Source organism: Bos taurus, chromosome 24 (genome assembly GCF_002263795.3).
Source record: "Bos taurus isolate L1 Dominette 01449 registration number 42190680 breed Hereford chromosome 24, ARS-UCD2.0, whole genome shotgun sequence".
In the NCBI taxonomy this organism is placed as follows: domain Eukaryota; kingdom Metazoa; phylum Chordata; class Mammalia; order Artiodactyla; family Bovidae; genus Bos; species Bos taurus.
Genome location: NC_037351.1, coordinates 7,413,281 through 7,430,814, shown reverse-complemented (window position 1 = coordinate 7,430,814; position 17,534 = coordinate 7,413,281). Strand labels below are relative to the sequence as shown.

At 44.0% G+C, this 17,534-nt stretch overlaps 1 protein-coding gene across 1 annotated transcript in view; it reads left to right on the top strand.

The window, feature by feature from the left end:
* Positions 1-17,534, top strand: part of DOK6 (docking protein 6) — a 416,940-nt gene that overhangs the window by 384,672 nt on the left and 14,734 nt on the right. The gene's annotated exons all lie outside the window — the stretch shown is intronic.

Here is a 17,534-nt window from a genome sequence, read left to right as displayed (position 1 = left end):
GTAAAATGCAGGAAGGGGACTAAGCAGAGCTTTGTCGTTAAACATCTGACATTCCAGCCGCCACGAAGCGGAGCTCAGAGGACACCTAGAGCGTGATGCGAGGGAGCAGACACACAACCAGGAATTCGGCAATCTGGGCTGTGGGCTCACGGGCACCGGACAGACCTTAGCCATGTTCACACCAGCCCCCAGGGTGTCACTCCAAGTACCAAGTGACAACTCCTTCCCTCGTACTTCTCAGTACTGGTTTTAGAGTTTAAAAAGTAATTATCTGTGAAAATATCTGAAGCCTGAAAACCACATATAAACATTTTCCTACTTTGATCAAAACTGAGACCTGTGGCCAACAGGGTGTAACCCGGAAGTGATGGGAGCAGGGGCAGGGGGAGTGATGGGAGGGCCCCCAGGAGAGAGGAGGGGACAGGATGTAACCCGGAAGTGATGGGAGCAGGTACTGGGGTAGTGATGGGCGGCGCCCCAGGAGAGAGGAAGGGACAGACCCTGGCCTAGAGCTGGGTGGCCTTGAGAAAAGCAATTAGAAGAGCTGATTAAAAATATAAGAGCCGGCAATCAGAAACTAGTACCAACCAGGAAGAGAAGTGAAAGCGGTGAGCAGAAGGAGAAGTTCCTGATGGCAAAGCGGCACCTCAACAACAAATACGTGTTTTAAAAGCTGGCAAAACCAATACAATATTGTAAAGGAAAAAATAATAATAATAATAATAAAAACTACATTAGACAAGGGGGAGGGGTGCTGTGAGAAATGAAGCCACAGCCCCTTAGGGGGCACGAGACCAGCAGAGCCAGAGTGGCCGCATAAGGGGGAAAGGTACAGTGGAGTCGGGGCTGGATTTTCATTTCTCTTCGATAATTCTGAAATCACTGCAGGCAGTCTGAAAGTCTGACCTCTGTAAGAATGAAAGGGGAAACGGGCTGGTCCCCGGGTGCCCGGCACTGTGACCAGAGCAGAAAGGAGCGGGGGCACACCCGGGCCTGGTGCACCTGGGGAAGCCGCCGAGGGGGCAGGAAAGCGAAGCTCCAGGAGGGAGGGAGGCCGAGGGGCAGGTGTGGTCGGAGGCCCTGAGGGAGACCTGCACAGAGACAGGCCGCACCTCAGCAGGGAAATGGAGGATGACGGGAAGGTGGGCTTCATATCGTTTGGTCTCTCAGCCTGAAGTGAACAGGCATTCCTTCTGTGATTGGAAACGCATCAGAGAAAAGAAATGTGAATAAAAAACAGTACCGTAGGGACCTCCCTGGCGGCCCAGCGTTTAAGAATCCACCTTCCAATGCAGGGGACGCAGGTTCAGTCCCTGGGAACTAAGATTCCAAGTGACGAGGTGCAACTCTGCCTGGGTGCTGATATTACTAAGCCCGCGGGTTAGAACTAGAGAGTCCCTGTGCCGCAACTAAGAGGCAGCCAGACAGACAGCTGTGGTGATTCAGTCGCTGAGTCCTGTCAGACTCTCTGCCACCCCATGACTGTCGCCCGCCAGGTTCCTCTGTCCATGAGATTCTCCGGGAAAGCACGTTGCCATTTCCTTCTCCAGGGGATATTCCAACCGAGGGATCGAACCCGCATCTCTTTCATTGACAGGAAGATTTCTTTATTGAGCCACTAGGGATTCCTTAGACAGAGAAATCAATATAAACAATACTGTATTATGGAGCTGTGTGCTAAAATTGGCACTGAAGCCATTACCTGGGACCAGGAAGAAGGTCTAAGCATCTGCAGAGTTAATATGATCAGCGCTGCAGCTCCTACATGACGGCCATGCTCTGATGTAAGAATATGGTTACAGGAATAAATCATGCAAATGAAAGCAAACCAAGTTTGACAGATGACCAAAAGAACTTTGTAATAATCACATTTTAAAAATCTGAATGTATGTATTTTAGGCTTGTATGCCATGAAATTCTGATATTTTACAGTTCATAACCTAAAAACTGAAATATTATAGGATTCAATCCTATCTTTCTATTGAATAGATAATATGCCTTGAGATGTATCAGTATTTGGTTAAAATTCTCTTTTTTGGTTTCATTTTCATTTCACTGATTAAACATATTTGCATGAAAAATAATCTCCACAGGTGTCAATTCATACAACTGTATTTTCTCCTACATTTTATGTCCTCTAGGATTTCTGAAAAATGCTATTTTCTATGGATATGATTATGCTATCCAAAAATAAAACACTATGACTTAAGAAAAGTCATCATCAAATATCTTGATGCTATTAAAGTGTTACACTCAATATGCCAGCAAATGAAGAAAACTCAGCAGTGGCCACAGGACTGGAAAAGGTCAATTTTCATTCCAATCCCAAAGAAAGGCAATGCCAAAGAATGTTCAAATTATCGTACAGTTGGACTCATTTCACATGCTAGCAAAATTATGCTCAAAATCCTTCAAGCTATGTTTCAGCAGTATGTGCACTAAGAACTTCCAGATGTACAAGGTGGATTTAAAAAGGCAGAGGAGCCAGAGGTCAAATCCCAACATCTGCTGGATCATAGAAAAAGCAAGGGAATTCAAAAAAACCATCTACTTATGCTTCATAGACTATGCTAAATTAACCTATATGCAGAGTACATCATGAGAAACACTGGGCTGGATGAAGCACAAGCCGGAATCAAGATTGCCGGGAGAAATATCAATAACCTCAAATATGCAGATGACACCACCCTTATGGCAGAAAGTGAAGAACTAAAGAGCCTCTTGAAGAAAGTGAAACAGAAGAGTGAAAAAGTTGACTTAAAGCTCAACATTAAGATCATGGCATCCAGTCCCATCACTTTATGGCAAATAGATGGGGAAACAGTGGCTTTTATTTGAGGGGGGAGCTCCAAAATCACTGCAGATTGTGATTGCAGCCATGAAATTAAAAGATGCTTACTCCTTAGAAGGAAAGTCATGACCAACCTAAACAGCATAAAAACCAGAGACGTTATCTTGCCAACAAAAGTCTGTCTAGTCAAGGCTATGGTTTTTTCCAGTAGTCATATATGGAGGTGTGAGTTGGAACATAAAGAAAGCTGAGCACTGAAGAATTGATGGTTTTGAACTGTGGTTTTGGAGAAGACTCTTGAGAGTCCCTTGGACTGCAAGGAGAACCAACCAGTCCATCCTAAAGGAGATCAGTCCTGGGTGTTCATTGGAAGGACTGATGTTGAAGCTGAAACTCCAGTACTTTGTCCACCTGATGCGAAAAGCTGACTCACTGGAAAAGACCCTGATGGTGGGAAAGATTGAAGGCAGGAGGAGAAGGTGGTGACAGAGGATGAAATGGTTGGATGGCATCACCAACTCAGTGGACATGAGTTTGGGTAGGCTCTGGGAGTTGGTGATGGACAGGGAGGCCTGCTGTGCTGCAGTTCATGGGGTCGCAAAGAGTCGGACATGACTGAGTGACTGAACTGAACGCTTTTGATTGTGTAGATCACAACAAATTATAGAAAATTCTTAAAGAGAAGGGAATACTAGACCAGATTACCTTCCTCCTGAGAAACCTGTATGCAGGACAAGAAGCAACAGTTAGAATAAGACATGGAACAACGGACTGGTTCAAAATTGGGACAGGAGTATGTCAAGGCTATATATTGTCACCCTGCTTCTTTAACTTATGTGCAGAGAACATCATGTGAAATGCTGGGCTGGATGACTCACAAGTTGGAATCAAGACTGCCGGGATATATATCACCAACCTCAGATATGTAGATGATACCACTTTAATGGCGAAAAGCGAAGAAGAACTAAAGAACTTCTTGATAAAAGTGAGAGGCTGAAAAACTGGCTTAAAACTCAACATTCAAAAAACTAAGATCATGGCATCCAGTCCCAGCACTTCATGGCAAATAGATGGGGAAAAAGTGGAAACAGGGACAGATTTTATTTTGGGGAGAGGGCTCCAAAATCACTTTGGGTGGTGACTGCAGTCATGAAATTAAAAGACACTTGCCCCTTGGAAGAAAAGCTATGACCAAACTAGACAGTATATTAAAAATCAGAGACGTCACTTTGCTGACAAAGGTGCATATAGCCAAAACTATGGTTTTTCCAGTAGTCATGTATGGATGTTAGAGTTGGACCATAAAAAAGGCTGAGCACCAAAGAACTGATGTTTTTGAACTATGATGCTGGAAAAGACTCTTGAGAGTCCCTTGGACTGTAAGGAGATCAAACCAGTCAATCAAAGAAAATCAACCCTGAGTATTCACTGGAAGGACTGATATTAAAACTAAAACTACAATACTTAGTCCACCTAATGTGAAGATTTAACTCATTGGAAAAGATCCTGATGCTGGGAAAGACTGAGGGCAAGCGGAGAAGGGGGTGACAGAGGATGAGATGGTTGGATGTCATCACTGACTCAGTGGACACGAGTTTAAGCAAACACTTGGAGATGGTGAAGGATAGGGAAGCCTGGCATGCTGCAGTCCATGGGGTCACAGAGTCAGACATGACTTATCAACTGAACAACAACAAATAGCAGTTTTAGAGACAGATCAAACATCCTAATTCATATCCTCCATCCAGTGATAATTTTTAAAACATAAAACAACCTCCTGAATACATTAGGAGGCCCTTGGTAATCCCATTGCTCCTACTTTGTGTTGCTGAAGAATCAAATTGCAGCAGTGAACACCCTGGGCACTGCCCGGCCCCTGTCCAGTCTGACATGCTGGACATTGGATGACAGTAGCCGCTCCTACATGTCTCTCAGCCAACAGAACTGACCATTTTCCACTTCCAGTGCAGTGTGCTCCTTTTCGAAAAAAACAAGAACTGTGCATAATAATACACAGTGGCCACACATATCACAATAATTAGACCCATTCCCCATGAGCAAATTAGCAAATTAACTCCACAGCCGTAAAGCCGATTTGCAGTGAACGGATGTTTTGTGACCAGGAAGGTTGGAGATCTGCTGCTCTGGGGTATCTTATTCCATGGTCATAAACATAACCAGCTAATGTGTTTGCAACACTTACAGGAGTAAGTGCTGTGCAAAGAACTTCTCATGGGTTATGCATGTGCTCAGTTGCATCTGACTCTCTGAAGTCCCTTGGACTATAGCCCACGAGACTCCCCTGTCCATGGGATTCTCCAGGTAAGAATACTGGAGCGGATTGCCATTTCCTCCCTGGGGGGATCTTCCCGACCCAGGGACCAAACCCAAGTCTCCTGCAGTGGCAGGTGGATTCTTTATCACTAGTGCCCCCTGGGAAGCCCTCACATGGGTTACTCTGTTTAAAACACTTTCTACTTCACCTAAGCCACAAGGTAGATATTACCCCCGCTTAAAAAATGCAAAACCTGGGGCCTTTCAGTGACTTCCAGTTACAGGCAAACAGGATTTAAATCCAGATCAGCAAATCCTGCCCTTGGTCTGAGAATTTGTCCACTGTAGAGGAGGTCTCTGGAGCCGCTGGTTTAGGAATTGTTCCTGACCTTTGAAAGCTAGGCCATGAGGACCATGGAAAGGAAGAGATGGCCAGGGCCACAGCAGAGGCCCCAGTGAGGGCTGCAGGAGGCCACTGCAGCAAAAGTGACAGCTGCGTCCACCAGCGTGAGCCTGAAGAAAACCCCGAAGGAAAACATCGTGCATTTGGCATGTTATTTGTGGAGGAGACAATCCTCGCACGTCCCCGTGACCAGACAGAAGACCCACAGCTTCGACAAGCATCAGAAGGATGTGCAGACTAAACTTTTAACGGTGTTACATTTTGACTGTTCCTGCACAGTAGGTGTTTGTTCTTTGAGCCCAACCTATCTGTTTCTTTCTTATTCTTTCCTGAAACGCCTTGTACACCTCCAGTAGCCAGTCAGCAATCACTGCTGATCACTACTGCTGATCAGTTCAGATGTGTTAACTCTTTGTTAAGTGAAAAAACTTCAGTTTTCTTCTTAATAAATGAGACAATAATGAAAATGGTCCTTGAGGATGTTTGGCCCTAAAATCAATCCCTCCACAATTTACTGATGCTGCCATAACCAAATACTGTAGACTGAGTGGTTAAACATGAGAAATTGATTCTCTCACACTTCTGGTGTGAGAGAGGCAGGAAGGAGGCAGGAAGAGGCAGGAAGTCCAACATCAGGGCATCGGCAGCGTCAGATTTTGGTGAGAGCTTTCTTCCTGGCTTGTAGACGGCTGCTCTCTTGCTGTGAACTCCCATGACCTTTCCTCAGTGAGTGGAGATAGAGAGACTGCTTCCTCTTCTCGTGAAGTCACCAGTGCTATCTGATTAGGACTCACTTTTATGAGCTCATTCAACTAACTTACATCCTAAAAGCTTTATCTCCAAATCAGTCACAATAAAGGTTAGAGCTTCAGCCAGTGAATCTAGCAGGACACAGTTCAGTCCACCACAGTCCTGTAACCGCTGAGTTCAGTCCAGCGCCCCGACCATCACAAGCTCATGCACAGTGACCGTCCTGCTGCCGGTCCATGAATAGCCCCTCTCACCACAACTTGAGAAAGGCCGCCTGCAGCAGCGAAGACCCAGCACAGCCAAAATAAACAAACAATAGAATTATTTTTAAAACAGACCCACAGACCACAACCTCAGGAAGAGCAGGTAGGGACTCCAGGATGTGAAGATCCCCTGGAGAAGGAAATGGCAACCCACTCCAGTATTCTTGCCGGCAAACTCCCACGGACGGAGGAGCCTGGCAGGCTGCAGTCCAGAGGGTCGCAAAGAGTCGGACACAACTTAGCAACTGAGCATATATTGATTCCTGTTTTTATATCATATTTCTCTCCACCCAGAGATTTAAAGTTGTGCTTACTTTAACTGGTAAATTTAAATTTAAACACATAGATGCAATATGTAAACACATCTAGGACCTTCTGTTGTCAAACAAAAAGGCAAATCATTCAAAAGTTTGTGAGTATCACTTTTTTATTGACTATCAAATGTGAAGCCGCTGTTAACAGGCAGGACTAAAACCCTCGGTGCTGATCTTTCGCCTGATGGAATCAGCTCCACCAGATTCTCTGGGATCATCTCCTTCCTTGTGGACTCTAATCACACCTGCGAAACTCCTCTGAGCAGCACCTAAGTTAGTGTTTGATTGAAACCAGGGCTGTGGCCCAGCCAGGTTCACACTCGGGAAAGACCACCCAGCCTGCAGGTGCCCCCTTCCTGCAAGGCTGCCAGACACCGCAGCACAACCCCAAGGACACCGACAAGTAGTTCTCTACCGGGCAGGCTTCATGAAACAACGTGAAAAGAGACCGAAAAGAAACATTTTGCACACATACAAGAGTTTTGGTTTTACTGTCATTGGCACTGGTATCAGAGAATGTCTGCCTGTATTTACAGAAGCAAAAAATATTCTTACAAAGTACACACGGGTGTCTGGCAGAACCACCAGGAGCGGATGGAGGAGCCAGTGGGCTACAGTCCACGGGGTCACAAAGAGTCAGACGTGACCGAGCCACTGAACACACACTGATTACTGTTTTTATACCATATCTCTTTCTACTCAAGAAATTTAAAGTTGTGCTGACTTTGAAAGTTGCTCAGTCATGTCCGACTCTTTGTGACCCCATGGACTATACAGTCCATGGAATTCTCCAGGCAAGAATACTACAGTGTGTAGCCTTTCCCTTCTCCAGGGGATCTTCCCAACCCAGGGATCGAACCTAAGTCTCCTGCATTGCAGGCGGATTCTTTACCAGCTGAGCCACAAGGGAAGCCTGTGCTAACTTTAACTGGTAAATTTAAATTTAAACATACAGATGCAATACATAAACACTGCCAGGACCTTTTGTTATTAAACGAAAGAGAAAATCATTCAAAAGTTTGTGAATATCAGAATGACAATCATCGACCATTCACTTATTATAGGATCAAATTTTTTCAATCGACTCACATGTCAACCATCCTGTGAAAATGACACGTAGTGGTTAAAATGCTCAAGAATTATGAACTGAGTCGCTAACTGAAAGTTATCAATAGACAGAGCTGTCTGATTGTCAACCAGCTTCTCACAACCCCTGCTCCATGCTTCCTGTGTGGGCCACGTTTCTCTGCTGTCCGCTCCACATTCTGACAGTGGTTAACAGGACATTCTGAAATATACTGGCTGCATCGTCTCAGTTCAGTTTGACTGTCAAGGAAACAAAGGAAACTATATTCACCAAAGAACTCTGATAAGTGATATATTCACCAGTGACTCATCCCCTGAACGTTAACCATCACAGCTTGCAGGCTATTTACCCTGTATTCTCTTTATTTTCTATCTTTAAAGCTCCCTATTGTGATGTAGCAATCATCTTTTAGAGCAATTTTAAAGGGCAGAAAATCTTCGAGAACAATTTTCCATATTCAGAATTTAAACTTGCTTTTCGCTGCTCCTAACAAAGGCTCTAACAAGATAAAAGCTTCATTCTAAAACTGCAGGAATCATTCATTTTCTCTGCTTTGTGTTTGTCCTAAAACAAGTATTTCTTTTTTCACTGGGAAAATCAAATAAGCACTCTGATTTTTATCCCCCATTTTATTTTTACATTGAGAGTATACTATTGTTTAAAAAAATTATCTGAAAAAGAGATTCCCTGCATCAAAGCAGTAGCAGCAACAAAAATCTATGTGCCTTATAAGAAACAGTTTGGATAATTCTTCTTAGGTGACTGGACTACCTTTATTGGAAATGAATTTTCATGAATAATTATTTCTGTCCCATGAATTTGAGTGGTAAGCGAACCACTCAGCTACTTTTCTGTTCTCCAGTAAGAATTCCAACATATCCATATTTGTTCTTTCTCCCTCACATGTCAAGGAGTTAGTCAGCTCTTTCTCTGAAACTGTCCTGCTGGTCACTATCATGAAATTACTTCACAAAGCCATGATGATTTCACAAGAGGAAGAATTTCACTGAAACTTAGCAAAGTCTTACTAAATAATAAGTCAATGTAAAAATCTAACAGAAACTGGGAGCCACTGCCCTTATACTGTGCTCTGCTTAGTCGCTCAGTCGTGTCTGACTCATTGTGACCCTGTGGACTGTAGCCTGCCAGCCTCCTCTGTCCATGCGGATTCTCCAGGCTGGAGAATCCAACCACACTGGAGTGGGTTGCCATGCCCTCCAGGGTATCTTCCCAACCCAGGGATTGAACCCAGGTCTCCCGCATTGCAGGCAGATTCTTTACCATCTAAGCCACCAGGGAAGCCCACCCTTACGGTAAAAAAGCATTAAGCATCACTATTTATTAACACTGTCGAGAACTGTGAGGGTCTAAGATTTCACCCCCTGCACCAGCTACCCAGTCGGCCTGCCGCAGTTCCATGGATGTCGGAAGAAGAGGAAAGCTGCCTGGATCAGAGAGCCAGGAAGCTTTATTACTTAGAGCAATAGTATTAGCCAGTGCGTTGGCATTTCTGTTGGTTTCCTGAGTCCCATTTCTCACAGGGAGGTGCAGAGAGGGCCAGGTGACACCCACATATGAAGAACATTGTGTTACAGGAGAGGAACCACAGCATAGGGAACCCTAATATTTTATGATCCAGCCCACCCTTTGTCCCAGAGGGAGACATCCTTACTGCGAGGGACATAATCTTCCCTCTTCTCCACAGGGAGATGCTTGCTCCATCTTTCATAACAAGGGCCCTCCCTGCCTTTGCTCACAAAACACGCAGAGGGGCAGGAGGCTCAGGGAGGACTGTCTACCAGCAAACTCTCACTTTGCTCATTTTTCCACTCAACTCACATCTGTTTGGATTGTGAAAAACCTTTTAAACTGGTACATTTGTTGGGATCAGTATATTATGAGGCAGCTAAAAATAATCATTTCCTCATTCTCCTATACACCTATAGCATACATTTGACAATCATATTTAGTCTTACACTATTATTTGAATTCTCATTTTTAAAAGGATTATCATTTCCCCATTGGCCAGAACCAGGCCACATCGTTCAATTATTCTGATTCAACAAAGTAATTATGGACCACCAAACATGTGCAAGGAGATCCATGAGATATGAGTCTGCCTTCTCTGCATAGAGCTGTGGCATGCATTTCTCACAGTTTTATGCATTAACATTTACTGAGTGCCCTCTGTGAGTCTGGCCTTTCACAAGGCTCCACAGACACAAAGGTAAATAGACCTTCTTTCCTCACGTTCAGGATAAGCTCACAGAGGAGATACCAAGGCAAAGAGTTAAGAGGTGAGCTGGGTACACAGGAGAGGGTAAGAGTACCATACAGCGGCTCAGGATCAGGCCAGGTGAGATGGTGTGCAGGACTCTCGGAGGCTTCCTACGTGAATTCTTCAAGAAAAACAGAAACGAGTTTGAAAGAGTCGGTGCAAAGGAGGGTGAGGGGGTGCGCTGCCACAGAGGGAAGGAGCTCAGGCCACAGGGCCGGGAGCTGCCTTCCTGGGGAACTGTGTGTCCTTTTGAAAGGGGCTGGCGAGCCGAGGTGGGGTGGAGGACGGCTGAAATCAGAGAGTCATCAGGGGAAGTTCCGACGTGTATAAACATATGTTACATAAGAGAGAGTCTGAGGGTTAACAGTCTGGCTAAAAGAAAGCCCTGGGTTCCACGTATATTCACGCAATTTGAGCCACACTCACTTCTCCAGCTTCAACTTTTCCCAATCTCCACCTCCACGCCTGCTCTCCCAGCCTCATCCCAACTACACGCCTGTAAAAATTAATTTAAATAAATAAATAAAAGGGAAATACATCCCCCCTCCCCGAAAAGGAAGCCCTAGAGGAAGTCTAGAGCTTAATTATAAACCAAACAATGTTTTTTACAAGGAGTTTTACTGGAAAGGGGAGGAACTGATGGATTTTGCACGTGGGGATTGAGTACAGAGCCCTCTAATCACGCCCGTGTCACCAGCACTGAGGACCCTGAGGACGTAGGTGCTGCACAGGGGAGTCTGCCTTTATCCCGGACAGGTGTGGAGGGGAGGGGCCGCCCGATGCTCACAGTCACCCCCGCAAAGAACAGAACCGAGAAGCGGGACACTGCTGTCAGGAAGACCAGCTGGGCGGCTGCAGCCATAAACATGGTGGGAAATTTAGGGTAAAGGGAATGAGCATGAAGAAAGCACGTGGATTCACGAGGCTTTGGGGAGGAAGAAGCTGCAGGACTCAGTGGCTGACGGTGGCAGAGCCCGCAGACTAGACGGGCTGCAGCTCGCTGACCCGGGCTGTCGGGTTGATGGGTGCCGCTCACTGAAACAGCAAGTGCAGGAGTACAGAAAATCGGGCAAGAATGCTGGGTTCAGTATTGAAACACCCTTTCTCAGTAGCAGACAAGCTTTTGTCTCCTGGCCACGCTCTCCTGTTTCAGCGACCAATGCCAAGATGAAGAGGCACGAACGTTTTCTTCATTTTTAAAGCCTCTCATTCTTTGTCCGTAGGTGACAGAGAACTTGCAGCCATCAGACCTCCAGCTGTTGGGCTTTTCCAGACAAGAACCCCCAAAGCAACTCACCTTTCCCTCCTCCATTTTTAGAAAAAAAATTATCTCTTCAATGTATCAGAGCCTAGTTATTTAGTCAATTCAACGATATCTAGAAACACATTTCAAATAAAAGGGAAGCAGAAATGAAGGCATTAACGCAACATGTGGGGATCTACCCCCTTTGCTGGTTTAGTTACACTGTCTCACTTCTGCTTCAAGGCTCTCGGGGTTTCTAGGACGCTTCTCATCCCACAGATAAAGAGGAACCTCAGGCTTCAGTTACAGTCAGGATGCTGAGCTCAAGTCTATCACACCCGGATTATTTAACGTTCCCGTGTGCCCCATCCAGTTTCTCCTCAGAGTTTCTAAAAGGTGTAGTACTCTGCCATCTCAGTCGTGTTTCTAAGCCTGCCGAAACCATTTTCACTGCTGTCCGATAACTCTGCTCGAGGCGCACACCAGGGAGAGGCTGCTGCTCTGCCCAAAGCAGCAGTTCTCAAGGTCCCAGCTCCCGTCTCCCAGGCTGAGAGGAATATGTTTCTTACGCAGCTAAACTTCTCGGCTTCATTTTCTTTCTAAGAATTACAATTTCTACTCTCCTCCTGATGAAAGGAAACAGGAGGGCCTGTTTGCTGTGGCTGAATTCACACAATACTGCATGGAATTCACGGGGTCGAGTGGAAATGCTCTCCTTTCTCTTTGTTCAGCGTCCTCCTGGTCCCTGGTCTATGATTCCGTTTCCAGCTCCTGCGAGATACCTGTTCTTTGTCTTAGTTGCTACACACATCTTCCCTGATTCTTTCATTATCATTTCATTGGATTCATGTTTGGAATGAGTTGTCTACCAGAAAAAAAGTGTTTTAAAAATACACGTGACTTAAGACCCAAAGTTATAATCGTCAGAAAACAGTATTACCAGCCTGAAATATATATATATATATATACACATATATATATATATACATTTGTGTGTATATATGTATATATACACAAATATAAATTTATGTGTGTATGGGCTCAGTTGCTCAATCATGTCCAACTCTTTGTGACTCCATGGACTGTAACCCGCCAGGCTCTCTGTCCATGGGATTTCCAAGGCAAGAATACTGGAGTGGGTTGCCATTCCCCCCTTCAGGGGATCTTTCCGACCCAGTGCTTGAACCCATGTCTCTTGCATCTTCTGCACTGGTAGGCAGATTCTTTACCACTAGCAAAACTAGGGAAGCCCATATAAATTTATACTTATATACCCACACAAAGCAAAGAAAGTAGACAATGCACTCACATTGGGTAGACTTGTCTTAGGTAAAAAAGTAACTTCCTATAAATTTTTTAACAAAAATAGTTTTCTGACCACTTCAAGGCTACTCACCACCATTGTCAGGACCCCTCAGTGAATCAACCCAGCTGAAATGTTTTCTGACATGTTCATTTCAGTTGCTCAGTCATGTCTGACTCTTTGCAACCCCAACATGCCAGGCCTCCCTGTCCATCACCAACTCCTGGAGTCTACCCAAACTCATGTCCATTGAGTTGATGATGCCATCCAACCATCTCATCCTCTGTTGACCCCTTCTCTTCCTGCCCTCAATCTTTCCCAGCATCAGGGTCTTTTCAAATGAGTCAGTTCTTCGCATCAGGTGGCCAAAGTATTGGAGTTTCAGCTTCAACATCAGTCCTTCCAATGAACACCCAGGATTGATCTCCTTTACGGTGGACTGGTTGGATCTCCTTGCAGTCCAAGGGACTCTCAAGAGTCTTCTCCAACACCACAGTTCAAAAGCATCAATTCTTTGGTGCTCAGCTTGCTTCACAGTCCAACTCTCACACCCACCTAACTACTGAAAAAACCGTAGCCTTGACTAGATGGACCTTTGTTGACAAAGTACTGTCTCTGCTTTTTAGCGTGCTGTCTAGGTTGGTCATAACTTTCCTTCCAAGGAGTAAGTGTCTTTTAATTTTTGACATGTAAATAGTAGCTAACGAATGCTTTCCTGGGAAAGTCATTAAAATTGAGGCTTCAAAGAACTGAATGCTGTCCAGCTTCTGAGGGGTTAAACTCAAAATTTAATCCTTTTAGATGTGGTATCAAACAGTGACAAATGATCCTGTATTTGAACTTCAACTGCTTTTGTACTTAGAAAAATCTCCCAATTTGAACTATTTTCCTAAATTTCTTTCCAATGATTTTCAATGCTTATTTTTTCACTTCTTTTCAAGGTCTTTGTAATTTACTTTTATCTATCATGGAGGAAAGAATATAAACTAGTATGCTTCCTTAAAGAGTTGGCCAAATTTCCCAGAACTAGAAATTTTTTGAAAATGATAAGAGTTAGAATAGACATAGAGGTATGAAGACTTAAGCAACCATAAAGCTGTTCTGTCTCTGACTTAATTAGAAAATTTTAATTTTTACATGGTTTATCAATTTATACTAAGTCAGTGTTATTAATTATGTAAACATAAATGGTTTTCATTAAAATATTATGTTCCACAGCAGTAGTGAAAATGAGTGAATTCAGTAACAATGACCAATTCACCATTGTGAACATAATCCAAGATCAATCCGAAGGGGTTACTGATAATTTTATAAGATTTAGCATCCTATTTCTAGAAGCTGCTACTGCTGCTGAGTCACTTCAGTCATGTCCAACTCTTTGGGACCCCATGGACTACAGCCCACCAGGCTATTCTGTCCATGAGATTCCCCAGACAAGAATACTGGAGTGGGTTGCCATTTCCTTCTCCAGAAGATCTTCCCAACCTGGGGATCGAAACTGCATCCTGACCACTCTGCAGGCAGATTCTCTACCATTGAGCCTATTCTAGTAAGTGATTGTTAAATATATATGTATTTTTTAAATTGATAAAAACTAACATTTCTGATTTCTACAATTATAAAATTGAAGTAAAACATATAAAGAAATATAGACTCTTGGGGGAAAAAAAGTGAATCTCCATATTCTTATTGTCAAGAAACATGAAATACAAGTAATTCAGATTATCCTGTGCTCTTTAGAAAATGAATATGATGGAGAGAAATTAAAAGGGAAAAAAAAAAGGCATGAGGTCTGCTTGCTCTCTTGCCTCTAAAATATGTTTTTGTTTGCAAAAGCATACTCTTTTCTCTGGTTGTTGTGCTAACTGTGAGGTAGACAAACTTCTGGGGTCAGTGAAGAGTTTAGAGCCAGCAGAGGGCAAGAGGGTCAGTCCTGCAGGGCTACCAGATGGATTAAGTTAATCAGTGCAAGTGAAACCTCTGCTGCTTCCTGGGACATAATTAAGTTCAGTTCAGTTCAGTTCAGTAGCTCAGTCGTGTCCGACTCTTTGCGACCCCATGAATCACAGCACACCAGGCCTCCCTGTCCATCACCAACTCCCGGAGTTCACTCAAACTCACGTCCATCAAGTCGGTGATGCCATCCAGCCATCTCATCCTCTGTCATCCCCTTCTCCTCCTGCCCCTAATCCCTCCCAGCATCAGAGCCTTTTCCAATGAGTCAACTCTTCGCATGAGGTGGCCAAAGTACTGGAGTTTCAGCTTTAGCATTCCTTCCAAAGAACACCCAGGGCTGATCTCCTTTAGGATGGACTGGTTGGTTCTCCTTGCAGTCCAAGGGACTCTCAAGAGTCTTCTCCAACACCACAGTTCAAAAGCATCAATTCTTCAGTGCTCAGCTTTCTTCACAGTCCAACTCTCACATCCATACATGACCACTGGAAAAACCATACCCTTGACTAGAAGGACCTTTGTTGGGACACAATTAGTGATCAGTATTAATGATCAGTAATATCATGACCCGAGCACTCGGCTACTTAATGCCCGATTGTATCCAACCCAAGGTCACCCGCTGAGGCCAGTACCAGCCTCAGAGGCTGTGCTCCCCACCCTTCCCTGTCCTGGCCTGTTTTCAGTGACATGACTACAGGCAACATGACATTATACAATGGCAATAATTCCACAAGCATCGTTCAGCCTTTTGACATGAGTACTTAATAGTAAAAAAAAAAAAAAAAAACTGATTAAAATATATTTCAATCTCTCACAGAGTTAAAGATAACTAATTAAAAATTAAAAGGGCTTCCCTGGTGGTCCAGTAGTTGGGAATCCACCTGCCAGTGCTGGGGACGTGGGTTTACTCCTTGGTCTGGGAAGATCCCACGTTCCGGGGCAACTGAGCCCATGCGCCACAACTACCGAGCCTCGGAGCCACAGCTACTGAAGACCGTATGCCCGGGGGCTGGTGCTCTGCAACCAGTATCACAGGAGGTCCCGCAACGAGGGAGTAGCCCCCGCTCACCCTAAACAGAGAAACCCGGCACAGCAACAAAGACTCAGCACAGCCAAAAAACACAATAAAATTCATTTTTAAAAAATTAAAAACTTTTTCTGGAGTTGAGCTGTAGGAGTTGCTTGTATATTTTTGAGATTAGTTGTTTGTCAGTTGCTTCATTTGCTATTATTTTCTCCCATTCTGAAGGCTGTCTTTTCACCTTGCTAACAGTTTCCTTTGATGTGCAGAAGCTTTTAAGGTTAATTAGGTCCCATTTGTTTATTTTTGTTTTTATTTACAATATTCTGGGAGGTGGGTCATAGAGGATCCTGCTGTGATGTATGTCAGAGAGTGTTTTGCCTATGTTCTCCTCTAGGAGTTTTATAGTTTCTGGTCTTACGTTTAGATCTTTAATCCATTTTGAGTTTATTTTTGTGTATGGTGTATGGTGTGTCTGATGTATAGAACAGTCTTATGGACTCTGTGGGAGAGGGAGAAGGTGGGAAGATTTGGGAGAATGGCATTGAAACATGTAAAATATCATGTATGAAACGAGTTGCCAGTCCAGGTTCAATGCATGATACTGGATGCTTGGGGCTAGTGCATTGGGACGACCCAGAGGGATGGAATGGGGAGGGAGGAGGGAGGAGGGTTCAGGATGGGGAACACATGTATACCTGTGGCAGATTCATTTTGATATTTGGCAAAACTAATACAATTTTGTAAAGTTTAAAAATAAAAAAAAATTAAAAACTAACTGGGAATTAAGATGGCTTTCATTGCTGTCTGCTGGGTACACTGATGGTAAAATGCATACCAAGAATTTTTCAGCCTGCCTAGAAAAGTACTTTGAAATGTTTGCAGTACTTTTTCATAAAAGAGAAGAAATGTCCACGTCACCTCCTTTGCTCTGTACTCCCTAACTCCATTTTCATGGATCACAGATCTCCTATTCTCTATTTATCTGGCTATTTTCAAAACAACTAGAGAAATCACTGCAATATCGACCTACCAGGAAGCGCTGCTAACCGGAAACTCTAGGCTTCAGATTTCCAGGTTCTGAAATTCTCACAGTTTATTGACTACATGAGGAAACTTAAAATAGTGAATATAATTATCCTGAGAGGTACTCGTAGGTCTTTCTCAGCAAGAATAAGCATCCTCACTTCTCACCACTCCCACCCATTTTGGCCTCATTCTTGTGCAAGTTGGTACCAGCAGTTTTCATCTCTGTTATTGGACTTGGAGGAATGCTGATTAGCTGGAGATAATAAGGAAGAATGATAAGTAAACCGAAGGAAATGTACATAAAATCAGAGGCTTCTTTCTTTCTACCTTCGAAACACCTTCTCTGAGAAATTGTTTTCTCTGGGGCTAAATTTTATCTCTCAGTTGCATGATGGTGGGAAAGGATTACGAACAGCTCCTCTGTAGTCTCATTGAGTAAGCCAGCAACTCTGATCCACTCGCTCATCTTTAAATCATTCAAAAGTCTTCCTCATCCTTTAGAAAAAATATCCAGTCGGCTTCATAAGATGTAACAAACTCCCCAGGGTGTGCTCTCTCCATGCTTCCATCTCACCTGCTACAACTCACCATCTAGAGCTTTATCTTTCATCATGAGCATCACCAGGGCCTGATTCCTAATGAGGAGATACAGAGTCTGAAAGCCATGACTATTTGGGTACTGTGGTCTAATGCAGACAAACAAAATATTTACAAATCTAAGAAGACAGGGACATCCCTGGTAGTCTGGTGACTAAGAATCTGCCTTCCAATAGAGGGGCTGTGGGTTCGATCCCTAGTCAGGGAACTAAGGGGCCGCAACTAAGA